At 38.1% G+C, this 23,400-nt stretch overlaps 1 protein-coding gene across 4 annotated transcripts in view; it reads left to right on the forward strand.

The window, feature by feature from the left end:
- Positions 1–23,400, forward strand: part of FOXP2 (forkhead box P2) — a 406,115-nt gene that overhangs the window by 41,561 nt on the left and 341,154 nt on the right. For all 4 annotated transcript variants that reach the window (XM_027880938.1, XM_027880943.1, XM_027880940.1 and 1 more), the window contains exon 2: positions 21,738–21,884. The gene's annotated coding sequence lies outside the window, so the exon portion shown is untranslated. The remainder of the gene's footprint in view (positions 1–21,737; positions 21,885–23,400) is intronic.

Below are 23,400 nucleotides of genomic sequence, written 5' to 3' on the forward strand. Positions count from 1 at the left end.
CTTCAGAGAGACCTTGACAAATCAGACTGGCCAAACACCAACCATATGAAGTTCAACTAGGAAAAGTACCAGATTCTGCACCTGGGATGGGGCAACAACCCTGGAGATATGTACCGACTGGGGAATGAGATACTGGAAAGCTGTGCCACAGAAAGGGACCTGGGGGTCCTGGTTGATGGCAAGTTGGATCTGAGTCAGCAGTGCCCTGGGAGCCAGGAGAGCCAACCATGTCCTGGGGGGCATCAGGCAAAGCATCACCAGCTGGTTGAGGGAGGTGATTGTCCTGCTCTGCTCTGCACTGGGGCAGCCTCACCTTGAATATAGTGTGTCATTTTGGGCACCACAATATAGGAAAGCTATAAACCTCTTAGAGAGCATCCAAAGGAGGCCAACGAAGATAGTGAAGGGCCTAGAAGGGAAACCGTACAAGGAGCAACTGATGTCACCTGGTCTGTTCATCCTGGAGAAGAGGAGAATAAGGGGAGACCTCATTGCAGTTACAGCTTCCTCAGGAGGGGAATTGAAGGGGCAGGTAGTGATTTCTTCTCTATGGTGACTGGTGGCAGAACCTGAGGGAATGGCCTGAAGTTGTGTCATGAGAGGTTTAGGTTCGATATTAGGAAAAGGTTCTTCACCCAGAGAGTGGTTTGGTGCTGGAATAGACTCCCCAGGGTAGTGGTCACAGCACCAAGCCTGACAGAGCTCAAGAGCATTTGGACAATGCTCTCCGGCCCATGGTGTGACTCTTGGGGATAGCCCGATGCAGGGCCAGGTGTTGGACTTTTATGGCCCTAGTGTGTCCTGTCCAGCTCAGAATATTCTGTGGTTCTGCATCCACATCTTCATCGCAGATTTTGTGCTGAGACACTGGTGGCTGATGGCATTGGTGTTTTCCTGGAGACTCTGAAGTCATCTGCTAGGTAATTTGTGACAGAGGCTTAATGGCTTGGGACATTCATCTCAAGCCTTTATTTTTGCTTGGCTTTCTCACCTCTGAGTTTTTTGAAGTTCTATATTTCTATATGGTTGAGGGGGAACTAAATTGACACTTGAAAAGCCCTTCTTGATATTCTCACTCACTCCATGAAAGAAAATTCTACTGGCCCTGCAAAGGAGGAAATTTCTCTGCTCTCTAATAATAAATCCTTTCTCAGAGTGTAAAAATACCTATATATTACACACCAAGAAAAATTACAGGGGCTAATAAGTAACATTTAGCATCCTCAAAATTATTTGGAAAAACTCCAAAGCCTAGAATCAACATAAGCTTTAGTTGTACAGCACAGCAGTGCAGCTCAGGAAGGTGCAGGGTGCAGTATGTACCAGCACAATTTCAGCCCAGGGTGTCCTTTGATAATTAGGTGTGTGCTGTCATTTCTCATCGAATCTCTGTGTGTGTCAGCATCAGCACCAAAGAGAAGAGAGAAGAAGAAAACCTACATAGGCCCTGATGAATACTGCTCTCCCCTGTGAAAACAGGATGGCAGCAATAGAGGGAGCGTGTGGCAGAATCTCAGTCCTCCCCTTCCAGTCCCTCTCCCCTTTCTCTGCAGGACTGTGCATTTGCATTGAGCCCAAAGAAACCAGGTGGCTACTGTTCTTTTTTTTTCATTGAAGATTGCAACAAGGGGCTATTTCAGCCAATTAACAGAATGCTAGTATCTAACATGTATGGAGAAAGCAGACTTCTTGAATCCTCCGATAGGAAATAAAGATCTCATCTCTTAGGAGAAATAATGGCCCTCATGACTTCTTATTCTCAAATTAGTTTGTCCTCTGCTACCTTCTGTTCAGCTGCTGAGTTTGATCTGCTATTGAGATATGACATTTGCAGACCCTTGTGTTTTGTTTTTTTCATTTCCACTGTTTTTAGCTGATTTGTTTCTTATGTCTGCATAGGACCATTTGCAGATTTGCTCTGAATGTCCTTAAGGAACAAAACACGTGGTTTTAGATGTCATTTATTCTTCTTGAGGACTTGGTCCTTAAGGTTAGGTATAGCCTTGATACTGATGTTATAATGGCAAATTGGTCATCTGCCAATCATCTGTTTGAAATTTAATGCTGAGTTTTATTTGTGTGTTACACATTCTGTTTGCTCAATTGTAAACTATGTGCAGTTTTGTATGAGAGAATGACATAAGAAGATAAATAAATAGAGGAAATGTTGTTGTTGAACATTAAAAGATGGTAACTTTAAATAGGCAGGCATAGACATGATGGTTCCACTTAGTAGCCTGATTACATAGCATATAATAGTTAAAATATTATATGCTTAATGGAGTATATAGTTATTCTATTTCTTAAAACATTTTGTATGCTTTTGTATCCAGTGATGAAGATACAAGTCTAGATGGTGTGGACATGCACAATCTTTGCCTTATTTCCAGCTCTGTCATGGCTTTCTGCATCACTCCTTGTGCCTTGTAATGAAGTTAGGTTCTCTTTTCTATGAAAAATCACCACTGTCATCTCTGTCTCAGTCCCAGTTATTTAAAGAATGTTACGAGTGTCACCTTTCAGAATCAGAACAGGACAGTAAAATGAATTCAGTAATTTCAAGAAGTATTATCACACGCTTTTAGGAACTCATGTAAAATTCAGAGGCATCAGAAAGTACAAAGTGTTCATTATTTCTGATACTTTTAAAAACCTTGTCCGGAGGTTGAAGACTTCAGATATATATTTTTGAACTTTTTTCCATCTTGGACATGAAATACAGATATTTATTTTTTTTGAGGCGTGAAGTTCTTTCAGAGTTGTGTGGAATGTATGAAAGCTGGTATAGAAACATTTGTAATAGCATTTTAAGAACTGGCAACACCATAATGAATCTCAGTTGCAGAAATATTGCTGCTCTGAACTGAAAACTTATAAGCTAGTAAAAAGTAATTCTTACAGGAGCAGTGTTGTATTTTTAGATCTTATTGGCTTATAATAAAATCTTCTGTATCCATGTAGAACTTCTTGACACACCTGTGAAATATTGTACATCAGAAGGTCTGACTGCTGGATACTGTGGACAGCAAAAAAGAGAAATTTTAAGTTTTTTGAGAAAGTACTCCCTTGGCATTAAATATCATGCCTTACTTTTTCCCAGGTGTTCCTGTGCTTTTGCCTCCTGCAGCTACCTATAAACTCCACTGCCTTAAAGCCATCTCAGTTTTCTATTTTTGTTGTAAATCTCTTTGTTCAGTAGGAACCTGTAGTGTTCCTTCATTCTGTTAAACATAATAATAAAGAAAATGAACAGAAGGAACGATAGCAGGAGAGCTGTGACTTGTACCAAGGGAAAGCTGCCCTTCTTTCTGAAGGAGATAAAAAAGGCGGGGCAACATTTGAAGGACTGGAAGTAGGAAAGAAATAGGAAGAATCAGCAGAGTGAGGATCTCAGAGATACTTCTGTACATTTAAAATAATGAAATGAAAAATTTCATAAGAGAAACCAGAGACTGAGATAATTTTCAGTAAAGTCTGTGTTACTGTTTCACTTCAGTGTAGTCTAATTTCAGTGCATCAACTCCAGTATTTCTTAGATTTCTCTAAATCATTTCAGTATGCTAAGTTGATAAATATGTTTTAATTTTTGTAGTTGTATTTGTGATGTTAATTTTCTCCTAGCTCATGCTGTTCTGAAACAGTCCAACTGGCACCTCAGTAAATCTGGAAGGGAGCAGGCTGGGGAGCAAGGAGATCGTGAAGGACTGGGCTCAATAAGAGGTAAACTTCAGGTGCAGTAGGACTGCACCTGGATTCACCCACAGAGCAGTGGTACTGAGATCTGCTGCAGAACCATCTTCCAGGTAGTTCTTGCAGTTCCAGGATTTCAGAGGGTAGATAAGTAAGGATGTTGTGTAATAGGAGAGATCGTTCAGGATTCTGATAAAATGGAAAAAGGAACTTTGGCTCATTCTTCTGGACAAAATTTCTCTCAAATCATCATATAAGGCATTGGAGTTTTTGTCAATTACTAATGTTACCATATTGAAGTTTAATTTCTATAATGCCTACATTTGCATGAAAAGAAATTTGTGCTCAGAACAGTATCTTACACTTTTTAGATGTTACATGTTATAGCAAATCCACATCTTCCCACTACCACAGATAGTGCCTTTAATAGTGAACTAACTCAGCTGTCAAGGGGAGAATATAGGTGCTTCTCTGGAAGAACTGTGGATATTTGCTGTAGGTAAAAAATTGGCATGCACTTTGATGTGAGTAGGTAGAATCAAAATGGACTGAGCAAACAGTTGAGTTTGCAAACAGGAAACATGCATCAGCAGCTGGATGTGTGTCTGAGTCTGTACCTGCAGCCTCCTGCAGATTCTTTGGCAATACACAGTATGTAGTGTCCACTGGAGGATCTTGTTGAACTTGGCAGGATAGGCTTTTAGCTTGATAATAAATCATTCTCAAAAGCCACTTTTGCCTACAGGAAAGGTGTTTTATTCAAGGATTGAGTTGGAAAGTCTTTGTAAAAAGCACTGTGTTCTGAAAACCTTCAAGAGCTTAGTTTCAAGCTTTGAAAGCTTGAACAACTGCTTTTCAAGTTGTTAATGACAAAATGCTTAGTCATCATTAACTGACCTCTGATTGTCACCAGTAAAACCTGGTTCTACTACTTTCATAATTTTGTTTTGCCCATCTGTTATCCCCTGACATCTTTTGGCCATCATGACTTTGAGGATAACTCTTAGCTTAATGTCTACCTGGGAGTCTCACTTCCAGTTTTTTAGCAGGACGAAATGGTGCTTAGTTCTCCACATATGTGCCGAAATGCCATCTCTTTGCTTAAGCTCCTGCTCTTTTACTTTCAGGAGGTGTGAGACCTTTCTTCCAAAAACTCATCAAAATGATTTAAGAGTTCTTGGTGTTGAGTGTTTTGGTTTGTAGTAGCCTTTGCTCAGACTAGTGACAAAGTAGTCTTATGCCTCTCTCCCTTTTTTGCAATTTGCTCTAATACAGGCATAAAGTGAGCGTAAGAGCAGAGTACATACAACTGTATGTAAAGCTGTTTGGTAAATCCAGGAATAGTCATTCTGTGGGACACATGACAGCTCAATAAAATGCTCCTTTTTTCCTTTTATTGTTCTCTGTTTCCTCCCCACCTTTTCTGAGTACATAAACAAACAAGTAACTTACAAACCCAGCTCTCATTTCCATTGTGTAAACTGGAAGGAAGTGTTACACAAATATAGATACTGTTTACTGTGAGACAGATTGAGTAGCACTTTGACTGTAACCCTCAAATTGACTTATCTGGGGACCATCGAAAGAAGTGTGAATCTCGGCTTGTTTGGCCCGGATTGCAGTAGGTGTTGGAGCCAATGGATAGCCAATGGTCTGACAACATATACAGAATTACAGAATCACAGAATCAACTAGGTTGAAGAAGACCTCTGAGATCATCAAGTCTACCTTACGACCTAACACCACCTTGTCAAGTAGACCATGGCACTAAGTGCCACATCCTGTCTTTTCTTAAACACCTTCAGGGATGGTGACTCCACCACCTTCCTGGGCAGCCAATTCCAATGCCCAGTCATTCTTCCTGTGAAGAACTTCCTCCTGAAGTCCAACCTAAACCTCTGCTGTCACAGCTTAAGACTCTGTCCTCTTGTCCTATTGCTAGTTGCCTGGGAGAATAGACTTGACCCCCCCATGGCTCCAACCTCCCTTCAGGCAGTTGAAGAGAGTGATAAGGTCTCCCCTGAGCCTCCTCTTCTCCAGGCTAAACAACCCCAGCTCCCTCAGCCTCTCCCCACAGGACTTGTGCTCCAGACCCTTCACCAACCTTGTTGCCCTTCTCTGGACAAATACAGGACAGTAGACCCAGCATTTGTGGAGAAGCAAATTTGAGGTAGGTCTTGGGGAAAAAATGTTCGTTTGCTTGAGAAAACAAGGAGATAACATATGAATGAACTAGAAATAGGTTCATTGTAGATATTGAGCTGGAGACAGTCAATATTGGAGTGTAGTTTCACAGACAGCTGATCTTGTTACAATATGCTGTTGCTAATTTTTAAGAGAGGGGTTTTCACCTGCTCCCCTGCCCTCAGCCCCCCATCCTCTTCCCTCTTCTCACATATGTGGGCTTGTGACCTCTCTTGGGCTTGGTCTGGAGCTCAGCAGACCCTTCTGTGGGTCAACTTAACTCAGCAAAACAGTGGAAAACAAACTTAGCAGAAACCTGTGCATGCTTTCTGCCTTTTTTGTGACTTGTATTGGTTCTCAGGGATCTGAGATCACTGTAGAGTGTACAAGGTAAGCAGTGGGAGCCAGTGGCTGCTGTGGAAAGGGAGAGAGAGAAGAGGTGAGGAGTATTGCTTTTGTGCTAGTAGTGAGCTGCTGAACCCACAAGCTCCATCTTAAGAAACAATCCTGTGACCACTGATTGACCTAAAAGAATCACCTGCATCATTGTGAGTGGTGTCTCTAAGGATGATGTTCTTTCAAAGCAGTGGTCAGAGTGGGGCTTGCCCACCTGGGAAATCTCTGAATTGAAAAGCCTGCTAATAACTGAGTTTGAGACATAAGAAACCAGAGGTTGTGACCGCTTGCTCAAAGCCTGTGTGGTATTCATGTAGATGCAGGCTGGAGTGCATCTGAAGAAAGGAGCTTCTGTGTAATGTTACTTGGGTAGCTGAATTTTGTATTTATTAGGAGTATTCATACTTAAGGTATTTTGTGCATAGTTTTTTTCTGAGGGCCAACCACTTTATTAGTTCCTTCCAAAACCATATTTTTGCTGGCATGCACATGGTAGCAAGTCATCAGTGTTTCCGACTCAGCATTTCCCCCGTTTCCTGGTGATACACCATATGATACAGCAACACCTTCTTCGTTGCACACAGTATAATTGCACCCTGTCCCTCTCTATATGCTAAAATTGCATGCTTGTGTTGAGTAGATAGTGCTTTTCCAGAAGTCTATATATGATGCACATCACCATGGTATCTGAGCAACTATATTGGTAAGTTGCTAAATTGTCAAAAGATTTGCTAAGTGACTTAAGCATTTCCTTAAATATTATTCATAAACTATCAAAAGAAAACTTTGTACTTTCTGCATTTAGGAAGAATTTGTTTCTGTCTGATGTAAGCAAAGTCACACACATGCTCTTATTTTCTCTTTAAATGTCAAGGTATTTTTCTAAAAAGGAACAGCAGGAGTTTTTTTTTTTTAAAGTGAATTAGGTTGATCAAAATGTTTACTTCTGACTCTTTACTTTTTGTAGTCTCTTTACTTATGTGTTACAAAATAGCAAATTAAGTAGATTCTGAAATCAGTAAAAGACTGCAGTTTTGATAGGAGAAGATCAAATGGCTTCAAAGCTCACTCTTCTCATTGCAGTGATAGCACTGAATTGTTATTGTTACCTGAGAGTGTAGTTCCAGTGAATAGTGCTGTGTTATAAAAAAAGATAAAATAGTAAACAATCTGCAATTGGAGAAGACCTTGTTTAAAATTAGTTTATTACTTTAAGATCAAGTCCCCAAATTTTAGAACTTTGATAACAGCTTATGTTTTTAAATAAAGCTTCAAAGAAGAGCAGATGTTAAGATCTGCTCACCTGCAAATGCCATGCTTATCATGCAAAGAAGGGAGAATTTCTTGAAACACAAAGAAAACCTGTGTTGTGAGGCATTATAGAATATACTGGGCTACTGCGTAATGTTGTGGTGAGCTAAAACTCTGCTTGGAAAACTGTTGTTTTGTTTCAGTGATGAGATACTGTTTATTAACCTTTCAATAGATACCAGGATTTTTGAGCAGAAAGCAGCATATCCTTATATTGAAGCTTCTTTCTGGTAGGTGCCACTCTGTTGTAAATTTAACTGACCCTAGGAGTATTGGTCTTTTAAAGCACATAAGAATAGGATTTATGATTCTGAGTTAATAAAATATGCTGATGCCACTGTAAGCCCTATTTAGATAGACAGCAGTAATCTCTGTTGAGCAGTATGAAACTGTCTGTCTCTAAGTACTGGAAAGCTAATAGTTCACAGCAAGGTAGTACCACATCCAGAGATGAGAAAAATGTGTCTGAAGTCAGAGTAGTTTTAGCGGCATGGTTTTGTTTTCTTGTGTAATTTTGTTCTTTCTCCTGTGCTAATATTGTACATCATGTCAAGTAAACAAAATAGCCAAACATCACAAAGGAAAAGGTGTTTTTTAAAGTTCATACAATACCTTATATTTGCTGGTTTTAGCACAAGGAACCAGATTCTTCTGAATCTACAAGATGACTCTGAAGTATGTGAAATTGGTAATAAAAGTGGAGTATGTTGTGCATTCATAAGAAAACCCATTCAGTTCAATAATGAGATACATTAAGAAGGCCAAGTTAATGTGTTGCCACATTGTGTGTTTTGTACAGTATAAAAATGCTGTTTCTGAATTTTTATCTTTCATGAAAGGAATTGATAGAATTATGTTTGGAAAGATAACTGTGAACTTGTAATTTTTCTATTGTGTTTGAAATATTTGACATTTAAATACGCGGTTGTATTTACATATGTTGCATTTTCATTACATCTAATCCTCTTGAAACTTGGTTGGCAGATGCCTTAAGCAGTTTTGTAAAATTGGGACAGATACAGTATTCTACAACCTTGGAATCTAATTGCAAAAAAGAACATTTTATAATTATATTTTTTCCACTTTTTAAGATTCCCGCTTTTAAATTTTAAAGGAGAATTGTTGTATATAAACAAAAAGGAAATAGACTTTAGTAGGGAGCTTATATAAAAACATTTACTAGTTGTGACCTTATTTTATTATAAAATATTAATAATCAATAATTTATGTACTGCAAATGTAAAAACTACCTCTGTGTGCTACTTAACAAGTCTGTGGGAAGAAAAACATTCTGTGTACATTATGAGACACATATTTTTACAAAAGGCAACACTTTTCAATATTAAGTCGAAATGATTGTTTTATAATTTGAAAGGAGAGTAGAATAAGAAAGAATTTCTCTGAAAAGTATACTGTTTGTTATGGCCCACAAATACATTATGTCCATGGGAGCTAGATTTTTGTTTTTGTTTTGAGGCTTTAAAAACAAATATCCTCAGCATTTTTTTACCTCCATTTCCTGGCTTTTAATTTATTGAAATGTTGAAAGTTGTAGCTAAGTATAACAAAAAATGTTTGGTTCTGTATCTGAACTAACTAACTTAGCAGATACTCTTAAGTTCACAGAATTCAATAATAAACACTGAATTTAGACAGTCTGAAGTACAAGGGAAAAAAGTAAATCTATGTTCCTCTGTGGACATATCCACTGTAAAACTTGAATTACAATCTGGACTTCAGGTTCTTTTTCCTACTAATTAAAAATTGATTTTTTTCCAAAATCAGATCTCATTATGTTTAGAAAAATACCCAGCAATTCCTCCTCTCTTCCAGATAAATTTTTTCTTACAGTCTACTCTCTCTTGTGATTCATTCTAACACCATCTGGATTTGTCCATTCAAACATCAGGTGCTTCACTAATGCTCCTGAGCTGGGAGAGCCTCTTTCCCTGGCTTCCCATGCAGAGGAGAGCCACCAGCCCTGCTAGGAGCTCTGCATTAGGTAGAGACTACATCCTATGTAGATGTTTAAAGTTAGGTAGGATGGATCTGATTTTAGTATTGAATAAAGTGAGTAAAAATGGTCCAAACCTAAATTTTTTGACCTGGCATTTCCAATTTACTGTTTGTTTTTGCTCCTTGTTAATCCTTCGGTCTTTTCTTTTTCATCTTGTTTTAGTCTATATAGTTCTCCTGAGGTTCCTGTTTTCCCTGACAAAAATGTAAAAGGTCCTCCAAGTTGCTTACATGATACCGTTTTGATATTTGTATCCTTACAAACCTTTCACACCTTTTATGTGGTAAGTTGCTGCTTGGTGGCAGCAATTCATTATGAAGTGCCCAATGACTGCATCGAGCCAGCTTAGTGTTCCTTCCAAAGCTCATCTACCTTTTGAAAGGCACAGAATACAATGGGAGATTTTGCCTTTAAATTTATTTACTAAATTTGTCTGTATGTGTGTTTCTCATGTGTTTGCAGTTTGTTCTGGCCACGTTGAGGTCTCAAGTCTTGCTCTTCACTGTCTTTGTGGAAGGAGGGAGGATTCCCCTGAATCATGGAGGTGTTTTAGAATTGTCTGTGATGAATGTGCATGTTAAGCCAAATATACTTTTTAAGCTAAACCTCAAGGCACAATATCTGGTCCCAAAATATGTAATTCATTTATGTACCACCAAGATAAAGAGCAGTAGGTCATGGAGTGATAAATGAGCCCTCAGATTCCACAGTGGCTGTGTTGGGATAAGCTGTCCTGTGCTTCAGGGAGATGGCAGAAGTCTGCCCTTGCCAACAAGACCTGTAAGGCTTATTTCCACCTTTTACCGATGCCTCTCTCTTGGACATCACCTTGGCAGGGAGCTGGGCTTCCAGCTTTCTACCAGGCAGGTTACCTACCCCAGTCCTGACCTTCCCCATGGTGGCTGGGTGAGACGAGCATCCCTGCCATGCTAGGGCCTCTCTGCCTGCCCAGGATGTGGCACCCGTGGGAGCAGAGGGCAGCAGATAATGAGCAGGTAATTAAATGGCTTAGTAAAAGAAGACACAGAGTAAATGCCGTGTGCTGTTCATCTTCGATTTTCACAAACACATACATAGGATCCAGTGAATCGGGAAGTAGGATGAACATTATCACAAATTTGATGCAAACACTTAAATAGCTAATCTGTTTCTAAATGGTTTTGTTTTTAATCTCAAACCTCTTTACATGGCTGAGCTGCACTTTTTTTCTAACTTGACTTTGTTTTATAGGGGAAGTATTTCTTATCAGATTGCATAAGCTCTGAGCTGTCATGTAAATATGTTCTGTCAAGTATATAATACAGATTTTAAAATTTGTCTAAATATTTATGCTCTTGAGGGGATCACTGTAACTCTCAACAGACAGTTACAACCTAGTGAGTAAATAAATTGCATTTCTTTTTTTCCAAGCCTGCATTGTTTTTGCAAGAAATTGTAACTGCCTGAAAGATACTTGAATATCACAAAATTCTGCGAGATAATTTTATTATTTACTTGAGAAAAAAAGTACCTCCTGTACTTAAGCAGTATCTAAAAACTAAAGATCAGAATATGAACTAAATGAATTTATGTGTTCCACCACATATAAAGGTATCATTAGAAATGTTGGAAAGCACATTTTTTGTTATTTTAGATTTGATTCCAGTATGTTCTCCATGGATTAGTTTTTTCTTATTTTAGTAATTTTTCTGCCTGTATTACATTGGTAGGATCTGTGGTATTCTGAATCTTTGAAAAGAAATAATTGAAAGTTCAGTGAAATTCAGTGGAGCAAAGATTCGTAATTTTCATTCATTTCCAGGTAATGAGCTGTATTTTTCCACACTTGTATGAGAAGGAAAATTATTAATACTGAAGTTTAGAATGTAGTTAGTTTGTAATCAATAAGAGTTACAATAACTTTGATATCAGATACAAGATTGTGGTAATGTTGAACACCTCAGAAACTGTTCACCAATAAAAAAAGATCTTGCAGTTTAAATTGATGGAAGTACATTTTGGATGATAGTCTATATATGTCATAATACATTCTATTTGCCTTTCTTTTTACTTTGTACGATAATAAAATATATCCAGAGAAAGTAAATCTGTGATTTTAACATCTTTTGACAAGCACATTAGACTGTAGAAAGAGCATCCAAGTTGGGGCTCGGGGCATATGGTGCTACCTTCTGCTAGCATAGCTCCAGAACAAGTCACTGTGTTCACCAAGGGGTCATATTCAGACTATCAGGTTCCTTCCACTGGTCTGGGGGAAAAAAACATATTTCCCCTTCACATGGAAAAATTAGAACATAAACTGCGAACCTGACTTCTCTGGGATACCTTCATTGTGTAGAGAACACAGAGATGCCATGAGATGTTTTGCTATCAAAACATTTTTGATAGGAAAGGTTTTTTTGTCAAGGCATTCAAGAAAGGGTTCAGAGAACTTAAGCTAGACAAAAATAGTGTTGTTTAATAATTCACAAGCTGAAAAATGTGTTAGCACTCCTCAAATTAGTCTATATAGATATTTATAGCTACATTTTTAATTCTGAAAAGAGATATAATGCTGTTTCAAAAGAACATATTTATATCTTGATGTGAAATTGTAGAATAATTTCAAATGTTTGTACATTCAAAGAATAATTTAAATGCTTGTTTTGTGAATAAGTAGCAAGTCCCACAAACTTACTTTTCACATCTTCCTAGATTGTCTTATTTTATTTAGATTTAAAGACTGGTATTTATAATAGATAATCCAAGTGTTGTGTCTCTTGGGAGTTCAACATATGGATGGGGATATGGAAGACATTAGTTATATGAGATTTGTTGACCAGCTTTTAATTCAGATTGTCATTTTTAACACACGGCTGTGCAGATGGTGAAGTTTTGACTGTCCGTCAGAGCCCCAATACCTTAGGGACAGCTGTTGCTGATAAATCATTTTACATGCTTTAGGTCAAGAGTCGTCAAACCTGTTACAGCACCTGCTTCTACATATGCAAATCTGTTGTTTTGTCATTTCATTAAACAAGGAAGAGTAGTGGTCTCTCTTGGCCGTAAGTAAGTCTGGAACATAGCCCGTACAAAATGAAATGTAGCAAGAAGACAACTGTGGTTTCTGCAGTATAGCCATGGGATGCTGCTTCTGTTTGGGGGCTTTGTTTCTGGAAGACTGCCTGTAATTTGGAAGGAGGATAGAAAGACAAGTATATGTTTGGAGGCGAGAAGAAAAGGGAAGGTGTTTGCTGTCATTGACTGTAGGGTAGTTGTGAAGTTTGACATGCCCAGAAGCCAGCGGGTGCCATGTGGGGCTCCCCTACACTGCATACCTCTGTTTTCATCATCTGGTGAGCCTGCAGCATGATTTCCAGGCACTGGAGCATACAACATGTCTACTTCAGTTTGGAGCTGATTGATCCACAGTACAGAACATGCTTATGGGATCTTCCCTTGCTATAGAAGAACATAAATGATTGAAATGCTTTCTTAAGAAAGAAAAGTATCATTTGTTTATGCACTTCAGAGCCCAGCAAAAAAATTCCTGGCAAATCGCAGCACAATGTGAGAGCTGGGGATTTACTGTACAAGGTTATGCCTGGGCTTTGGAAACTTTTAAGGTGTTTGTATTTGTTTAATTTATCTGGTATATGTATATATAGAGAGAGAGAGTTTAAATCATGAGGAGGAAACTTCTTTGTTTATTGCACTTTGCAAGCAGGGCTGTGGCATGTAATAGAAATGGCACTTAGGGATTTTTTTTTTAAGCAAACTGACAGAAGATTTTATCCTGCACTGCCATAGATTGCTGTGGGGGAGAAAGGGAAATAGTAAAATTATTGAAGAAATGTTGCATGCTGTCATTTTAGATTATGTTGTTTTGCCATGAAGTTGCTGCTAATTTTTTTAAAGACACTGTAAAATTCCGCTGTTGCAGAAAGTACCACAGTAGCGCTGTCGTCTGTTAATTATTTCATTCCATGGCTAGTTTGTCAACAGTATATTAATCAAGCCACCAGCAAAAATGCTTTTTGAACATTTTGTGGAGAAAAAAGAATACCCCCCTGACCTTTCAACCTTGTCAGCTGAGTTTTCCCATTCTGACACTAGGCATTATTTTTGCAAAGGTTGGAATTTTAACTCTTCCGTGAACCAGATATCATTTTTATTGGGATATTAATTCTGGTAGGTGCTAATCTCATCAAGATTTGCAGACATTTTTCTTCATAGGCCATTCTGATTTGTAGCTTTTTCTTTTCACAGCAGTATTAAATACCAAACCTCTCTGATATGGAAGTTCATTAGAGATATGTCTTTGATGGCAGCCCCTTTCAGGGCTTCAGTTTCAAATACCTTGATGTAAAGCTTAAGAAGCCATTGTGTTGTAAGCCCTCCTTGATGTGTCTTATTTAGATCTGCATAGTAAATCAAGGAAAGTAAATAACAAGGCAGCAGATGGAAGCATGGAGATAAGGCCAGTGAACAATTGTATTTGTATTTTGTTATGATGTTGACAGGAGCTAAAATTCACTAATCTAGTTCAACTGATCTGCATTTCAAAGAAATCTCATTTAGCAGCAACTTGAAGGTTTGGAGGATAAAGTTCTTTTATTGCAGCTTTTATTGCATTCTTTGCTAATTTATCTGGTCAAGATTTAGCCTTGCTTACTTAAAGCAGCAAGCATGTTACAAGGAGTCTTAAATACTACGAAAGCATTAATGTCTAGACTATGAACTGAAGGTAATTACACATCCAGCAGTGAATAGGATATGTTTTAGGAAATACTGTTGTCCAAATGGAATTGGAAGAGAAATGCAGATAAGGTATTTTCCCCACTTACTCTGGTCTTTTTTTTTAATTACTATTTTTTTAATTTTGTAGAAAATTAATACATGGGCAAAAATAAAATTAATAAATATAAACCCCAGAATTTCTTGAACTGTGAGTTCCACCATACCATACTTTGCTACTCAGTTTGCAAACTGATAGCTCATATTAAGGTTTCATTTAATGATTGCCCTCCTGTACTACCAAATGAAACTATTGAAAAGTGGACAATAGTTTAATAGAATGATGGACCATTTTTTTATGTGTGCTCTAAATGATGTAGACAATGACTGTGTAAGGTAGGAACTTTGTATTAGCTACAGTGCAACTATGTCATTTGGAAAAAATGTGATGTATATATTGTAAAACTCAGTATCATTAAAATGAAGAGGGATATGAAGTAGAATTTAGGGTTTCCTATTGGAATTTTGGATATGGTATTCAATCATAAGGCCAAAACACAGAATTTTTACTTTGATTTAATTTTCAATTTATAATATAAATACTAACAATAGGCTATTTAGAGTATCGAACACAAGATGTCCATACCTATGTACAGATGTAACAGTAATAAACCAAAGCATGCCAGGCTGGTGCGCATCCACTCTAATAATGGGGCCCAGTTCTCTAAGACATGTAAATCAAACCCAGCAGCTGCTGCATGTTAATGCTATAGTCCTTGCTGCCCTTCTGCAGCCTGTCTTTGTCACAGAGCCTACACCTGTGCCCTGAGGACTGCCCATCCATCTCATTTGCAGTGTGGGTCTTTGCACTCCTTTGTAGTGTGTCTTTGAAGGCTGGAGAGGAGTGGAGGGGGAGGCAGGTGGGGATGATGGTGCTTGGTAAGTTGCAGTGATATCTGATAGCTTTTGACTGCTGGACGCCGTAGCCTAAGCAGATCATAGGGTGGTAAATGCTTTCTTAGTAGTAGTACTGGCTTAAGCATCTTTTGGTTCCTTCTCTTAACTCCTGTACCTCTGAAGATGCTCATACAGTGGTTTGTGGGTCTGCAAAGTGGACTCCATAAGCTTGAGAGCAGCTTTCATCTTGCTAATTACTTTTAATCTAGATTAGCTCCTCAGCAGGGCTCACCATGTAGCTCCGTGCATACTTGCCTTGGCACAGCTCCGTGGCCAGTGCTGGGAAGGGTGAGGTGGTACTGGCGCTGCCTCAGCACTGGAAGAAGTGTTCATCGGTCTACACCCCAAGGTGCACAGGGTGAACCTCCCCAGCAGAGCAAGCCATGCCACATCATGACTGTGTAGTCCCACTTTATCCAGGTTACGTGTCCTCACTTTCCTCTTGCTCTAGCAGGGATGATCATGTTTTGGTCAAAAGTTGGTCACTTGTTTTGCAGGACTTTTTTAAAGTCAGCCCCAGGAAGGAGTGAAAATCTCAGGTGAAGCTGAAGGTGAGAGAAGTGAGAGTTGCTTCAGCCCCACATTAAAGTGGTTCAAGTCATTGTGCTGCTGCATTCTCTCTGGAAATTTTACCTTTACCCTCCATACCACTGTATGCTCTGTATGTGTGAAATGAAGTAAACAATACAAATAGTTATTCAAAAAGCTGACTTGCACTGCTTTGGGAAATAAATTTATACTAGCCAATGTAACAATGACAATTAAATAAATCAAACTCTCATAGAAAGCTCCACAGTGTGTATGAACATTTAGTTACAGCCAAATCTACCAAAATTCAGAAGGGAAATTTTGAATTTAAAGATATCTCAAGGATTTCATCCTACTTATAGCACCCAGGAGCAAGCAGGTCCGCAAGAGCAAGTCCGTTCGAGCCCAGATATGTTCACATTTTTAGTTTAGCTCTACCTTCTATTGTATAAAAATGTAAATTGTCCCCTCAAATAAACATATGCTCTTACTGTATGGCCTGCCATGGTCTCTAGAGTTTTATCAATCATTGTCTGTTTTTCAAACCTCATGCCCTTGTACCTTTGGCTTCAGCATCTCTGATCCTTGCTCCATCTAGTCTAAGCCCATCCCGTGTTCTGGCATTGCCTAAGGTGACAAGGAGGGATCCTGACTGTCACTGAATGCTCGCCTCTTGTCCTCCTGTCCCTGCTGGCTCCATGCACATTTTGTGTTCCTCACAGAGCTGCAGAAGGGGACAGTATTTTCAGCAAAAGGGAGAGTGGGAGAGAAAATAAAGGAGAAATAGAAAAAAAAAAAAAAAGTAAAATGAAGTTTTATGGAATTTCTCACCTCTCTCTCTACAGAAACCTTATACACCCCTGCCAATTTTACAGGAGTGCTGCAGCACTGTAATAGTACTTCACATTAATGAGTGACCTTCTCAGGTGATAGGGTTCCAAACCAGTTAGCAATGAGGTGAATTAAAAAAAAACAAACTTGAATTCCTGATATTGTCACATTGGTGTCAGTGTTGATTGCATAACCCTGATGAAGTGAGTTGTGTGTGTTGTTGCATGTCTGAAATCACACCAAACTGCTCAGTGTTCGTTTCTTCAGCTCCTGCTGTGTGTTCCTGTGCTGAATGACAGCCTGGAAAGAGAAGGGCAGATAGAGCTGGAAGGAATATGGGGGAAAGGAGATGGCACTCTTCCCACTGGGGATTGCTGGAGAAAAATATTCCCAGACAAATTTGCCACAAGAAGTACTATACAAATTTACCACTATCTCTTTAACCTTTCCAAGCTTGGATATTGGTTTAATAACAGTTTACGAACTATTGCATCTGTTTGTCCCAAATCTAGCGTTATATCTTTGTGGATTGCCTTGTAGAGTTAGCCTGTGTTTTTTCCCATCCATCTAGTGTATAGCATTTACACTGGGACTGTGGACAGGTAACCATGCAAGGAATTATTTAGACACAGGTCTTACCAATGTTTTCATGTCAGTCCATTCACTTGTAATTCAGTTTAAGGTTGTATTTCTGTTTAATATATTTTAAATAAGTCTTGAATAAGTCTGCATGCAAAAAAAAAGAGTATTTCTCTAAATCTTAATGTTGATCCAAATCCAGAATATTTGAAGAATTCAGTGTAAAACTGATGAAAGGAATAGATTTTAAAATACTACAAATTTTAGTGTATGTTTTCAGGTCCTGCAGGAAACCCACATAGAAAGCATAGGGAAGATTAGTGGTTATCTTAATGAGGCTGATGCACATACTCTAGTAGTAGAAAGACCATTTTCCCTGTAGATAGATAATTTGTCCTGCCTATCTCTTTTTATTATGTAAGAGAAGGGAAGTATGCTAACTGATGTTTTCTAAAGTATTGCTTTTTTGATCATACAATAATAAAATTTCTTCAATTGCAGACTAACCAAACAGCTTAATTCAGTTTAACATCACAACATTTAGGGACGTTTGCAGTATAACAGCTTTATTGCTTTCATTATTTATATAATGATTGATCTCTTGTTTACTTGTTGTCTTGTTTCCAGTATAGGACAATGATACCACAGATCAGCTGGAAGGGATTTTAGCACAGATATATTTGTGCCTTTTGTTGCTGTACTTTAATACATCTTGCTTGACAATGTTTTCAGCATTTACTAGCAAAGCAGTAGTTGTTTTTGCAGTTTATGTTTTTGTGAGATAAGATTTCTTGGTAAAGACTTTTAGAAAAACACATTTCTGAAGACAAATGATTGTCATACTACATTAATCTAACTACACAATTACATGTGAGAGTAAATATTATTCAATATTAAACCAAACCAAACTCAAAATGCCAATCCAGTCCTTGATTGTTTATATGCTATGATTTCAGACCAAATCCTTCACCAGTCTTTTACTGTAGATATGGAAAGTAAAATTAATAGGATGCTTATGAACAAAAATGGAATTTTATATCATATTAATCCTAAAAGAAGTAACAAATTTGCGTGTATAGTCCTCAATACTTTTTCTCTAATGCATTTTTCTGTAGTGTACTGTAAAAATATGTGACTGTCATGAGATAAAGTATTTTATCAGCACTGTTTTAGGGATGGCTTTGTAATACAGCTGTGTATTTATAAATTGCCAAAAAAGTCCCATATCTGTAATGCTAATAAGATCACATTACAATATATAGCTTTTACTTTGTGTCTTAGGTAATTTATGGAAGTGGTGTAAGCTTGCACACAAGCAGAGCTTTTAACACCCCATATTAATATATGTGTGCTCTAGAATGTAGTTGTGTCTTTAAACTTACAGATTACTTGTATCACTGTGCTGTTTTGGAAAAAAACAAAACCAAATAAGCTAAGAAATTCTTCAAGTAAAAATTTATTCATGTATCTTTCATATAAGTGGATTTCCACCAGGAGTATAATTGAATTAAGGAATATATGGAATAAATTTTTAAAGCAAGCATGAATTCTCATTTAACCTTCAGATGGAGTTATATAACAAGTAGTTGAAAAGAAAGTATTCTTAACTGATACAATTTTTTTGGTAACTGTTGATTCCTAGCCCTTGCAACTGAGGTAGTTGCATATCAACTTTTTCCCCTTTATGTGCACTTGTGTGAGAGAGTCAAGATGCTATTGACAGGAAGATTTGTAAACTTTTATTTAATAGTAACTTGAAACCATTTACGGAAAGAGTGAAAATCATGGTTTTTATTTGACGACCAGTAGGTAACCACCTTCTAATACCTGTTCTCACGGTGTTCTTTCTGAGTGTTTAGGTAGTGGCAATGATAATTCTGCATTGTTATTGCTACCGTCAGACTGTTTTCAATAGGTTTATCCCGTAAGAGTATTTTACCTACTGTAGTATACCTGGAGTCCACTTCATTAAATTTTGCCATTTTGCAAGAAGCTTGTCTTTGCTCGTATGTCAGTTCTAAGACATTCAGTTCTTGTTCGCTACAGCTTGCTCTTATTTATAGTTCGAATCACAGTGACATGAAGGATATCAAACAGATCTTGGATTCTTTTTGAGCTGTCTGGGTTATATTCCTGCCCTTAACATTCTAAACAGAAAAGTTGGACAAATGGTAGGAGGGAGAGATAGCCTAAAATGATGCTATAGGCCAGTGGTACATAGGTCTTTGATCATTAGCATGCTGCACAGTGAATTTTCTTTCATCCTCTGTGCAGCCATTTGAGCTGCAGAAGCAAACAGAACAGAAAACATTGTAGCAGTCTCTTCTTTTTCAGAGAGGGGAATAGATCGAACAGTAAACATACTTTGATCCAATATATCAAGCTGACCAAAAAAAAAGTGTCAGTTATTCAAATTCCTCACTGTAGGGTCTAAAACGAATGTTAATAAATAGGTGTGTGTGTAGATGTAGTGGAAAATTTCTGATTTTTGAGTCAAACGTTAGGGTATTCATTTGTGCATCTTGCAAAAGGGACTTTCATTGCATACTGATGTCTGAACAAAGTTATTTCTGTCCTGTTATTTTTTTTTGTGCTAGTACAGGCTGCTTCTTCATATAACGTGCCAATGCACAAGTCTCCATATAGGGATACTCAGTTCACAGACACAAAGATCTGTATCTAGCAAGACGGCAGAAAGGACTGGTTATATTCCTTTGGTACACCTGGTAGTTATGGATAGAATTAATTACCGTGGTTTTTGCTCAAAAGTGACATGCCGGTCCATGACAGCAAAAACTGTTTGTTCCTGATGGCAGTCATTCACTTCTGCTGGTTCAGAAGGCTTCCCTGAAGGAATTTTAATTGATCTGCACTTACCCAAAATAAATCAGAAACACTGCTGTATCCTAGAGATTAAAGCAAAAGAGAAGATATTGGAATACAGAGTTTATGATTTCTAAGGTTTGCTTTGAGATGAAACTTGGGACATGGAGATGCTGACCTGCATTTATATAAGTGTTGAACTGAGTGGAACACATGGATGAAGTTACAGACTCAAACCCAAGAGACCAGTGAACAACTTGAGAAGCAGAACCTTGCTTTGTAGCCCTCCACCCTGGCTGCTTTGGGACTGTGGACCGGGGAGAGGAAGGCTACTGCTGCTTTACAGTAAGACTTTACTACATGCTTAATAAATTTGATTGATTTTTTCAAAACACCATCACCACTGAAAAAATAAAATAAAATCAAATGAAGTAGCAAAGTGCAGAAAACCATGGGATTTCACTTTGCTACTCAAAAGGATCTAACCTGTACTTCAAATACAACTAAGACTAGATGCCCTGTGTACCTAATGCAGTAATTCTGGTTCTTGACTGGTGAATAGATCAGTGTAAAATGGATATAAAATTTGTTGACTTAGCACTACCATAAATTAATATACAAAGAGAGAGGATAAGTCATCTTGGTTCAGACCAATGATTCACTTAGGCCGTCCTCTATATCCAGTGATGGCTGTCTTCCAGGGGTACCTCCACTCTCCCCTTTGACTCATGAAACCTCCTTGCATCAATAGCATCCTTGGGAAGAAGTTCACAGTTCTGTTGCCCAGTTTTTGGAGAAGAAACTCATACCTTTTCTTTTGGACTTGACTTTTACTAGGCAGATCTTGAATTCAAGGGATAGGGAACAGACGAAGTCTATGCTACCTTTCCTTCTTCTTCAGACTTTTGTCATTTTCTATCATGGCTTTCCTTAAGTCATCTCTTTTCCAGTCTGGATCGTGGTGGTATACTGAATTCTTCCTCATATATGGAAACCGTTCTAAGCCTTTGTTCATGTATATTTTCTTCTCTGAACCTTTGCTAATTATTTCTGTTGCGTTGTGTTCTGTGCTGAACAGGAAACTGGATCATGCTTTTCAAGATAGGGATTAATACAGTAGCAAGTGATGCATTACACTTTGTTATTTATTCCATTCTCGATAATTTTTAACATTAAGTTTATAGATTTGACTCGGATGGAGTGGTGAATTTTAAGTTTTCATGGAGTTACCCATCATAAACCCCAGGTCTCACTTTCTGAACAGTAAGACGTAGTGAAATAGAGAGCTGTTTTGTTTAACAGAAGATTCAGATTGTAATATTTATCAATAATGGCTAGCCAAGGTGTTTTCCAGTGAACCTGTGCTCAGCAAATTGTGATTGCTTGTTAGAACTCAGCAATAAGTAATCACGGTGTCTTTGTGGTACAAAAGAAATAATAATGTAAAATTATCTTTTAATTTGTATACTTGCTCTTTTAAAGTAATATAATCTTGTTATTGACTGCTTTAGGAGTAGTGACTACTTCACATATTTCATACATAGAAAGAAAGATGTGAAATGTATGCAATTTCTTCCTAAGTGTGCAGTACATGTGTGTAAGAATAACCCTGAAGTGTATTTTAAAGAGGTGGTTGTAATACCTTGCTGTAAAACACAATATAGATGCTTGTACTTACTGTGTTCCCTTCCCTTTTTATTCTTAGATAACTTCAAGTGAAAGTTAAGGACCTTTTGTCCTTATTTGCTGTAGAGGAGACAGACACTTTTGTAAGAAGCACCAGTTTGAGCAAAAAGGAAAAGACCATCCCTTCCCACAGCACAACAAAGTGACAAAGTGACTCTGAAGAAATGTAAGTGATTTATAACTGAACTGTGGCTATGGCTGTTTCTACTGTGGATTTATATGCTCTGTGGGAGGAATACAGTACCACATCACTGAAAAGTATTGCTTGTAGATGTAAAATATGGTTTAGGAAAAAATTTTTAGAGCATTCAGAAAATATGTTTGTGTGGTGGTAAGCTACGCTACAATTATTTTTTTTTCCAAATGGCAATTGTTAATGGGAATGAAGTGCTGCAAGAGTCACAAACTTGTTTTTCTACCATTCTCTATTAATCTAGATCTGGGTTAATTTAAATATGTAGAAATTAAGCAGCTGAATCCCAGACATCCTAAATTTGCTTACCATCAGGAGAGAAGCAGACATCTCCAGAGGCCAGTCCAGCTCATTCTGAAACTAATGCCTGGGGAATGCAGTATTACTCACTGAGTAGCTTGTGTTGACTGCTTAGCTTTAACCTAAGAGTTCAGTGAACACTTTAACTTGGCACGTCTGTGTAAGATGGAGTGCCAGCTTCTTTTCTCCTCCCCATATTGCCATTCTCCCTCACGCAGCACGTGTGGCTGTTCATAAATTTGGAGAATGGATCTGACTAAAAATAGCCAATTATTTGTAAGGTTTTGTTTTCAGCTGGGTTTATCCCAGCCTTCTCCCATATGGCTGTCCAAGGGCTGTCACTGGTACAAAGGGTGATGGGGGTGGGAATTAGCAGTCAAAAGTGTGGGGGAGCACACGATAACTTCTTTTGGCAGCTGTGCTAGTTTCTGCAGCTTAAATTGCCTGGTGAGCTATAGTCTCAGACCTTGTAGATATTTTTAGTGCTCTGCCATTTATAAGATTGAAAAAATGTGAGTGAAGCACTCTTACTTATTATCTAATGGGGAACTACTGTTTTGTTGTGTGTTTCACATTGTGGTAGTGCAGAGTCTTCTTTGTAAATTAAAATTCAGGCCTCCAAAGCCAGAAAATGGTCACTAGTGGCTAGCAAGTAAGCAGGTGTATTATAGAGATTTATAGTGTAGGCATGATACTGTATAATTCATATATACATACATAATTTCTGAATCTTAAAGATGCTAGCCTGATTTTGTATAGCACCAAGCATGATGTGTGGGTTGGGTGATACCATATGATTAATGGCTGGACTAATTTAGGCACAAGATCCTTGCTTCTCCTGAATAGTGAAATACTGAATAACATTTCATTCTCACAGTAAATACCTGATGGGAGGGTGTAAAGAAGACAGAACTAGACTTTTCTCATTGCCACCTGGTGACAGGATGAGAGGCAGTGGGTGCAAACTGAATACTGAAAATTAAATTATGTTTCCATTGAAAAAGAATGTAGAAAACTTCTTTACCGGGAGGATGGTCAAACAGTGGAGCAGATTGCCCAAATCTCCATCTGTGGAGATACTCAAAACCCAGTGGGACAAGCAACATTCTGCATCTGACCCTGCTTGATCAGGGGTTTAGATTAGATGAGCTCCTGAAGTCCCTTCCAACCACAGCTATTCTATGATTCT

The sequence above is a fragment of the Empidonax traillii genome, unplaced genomic scaffold (assembly GCF_003031625.1).
Source record: "Empidonax traillii isolate 1590-97213 ecotype Southwest subspecies unplaced genomic scaffold, ASM303162v1 scaffold80:size1517328, whole genome shotgun sequence".
NCBI lineage: Eukaryota > Metazoa > Chordata > Aves > Passeriformes > Tyrannidae > Empidonax > Empidonax traillii.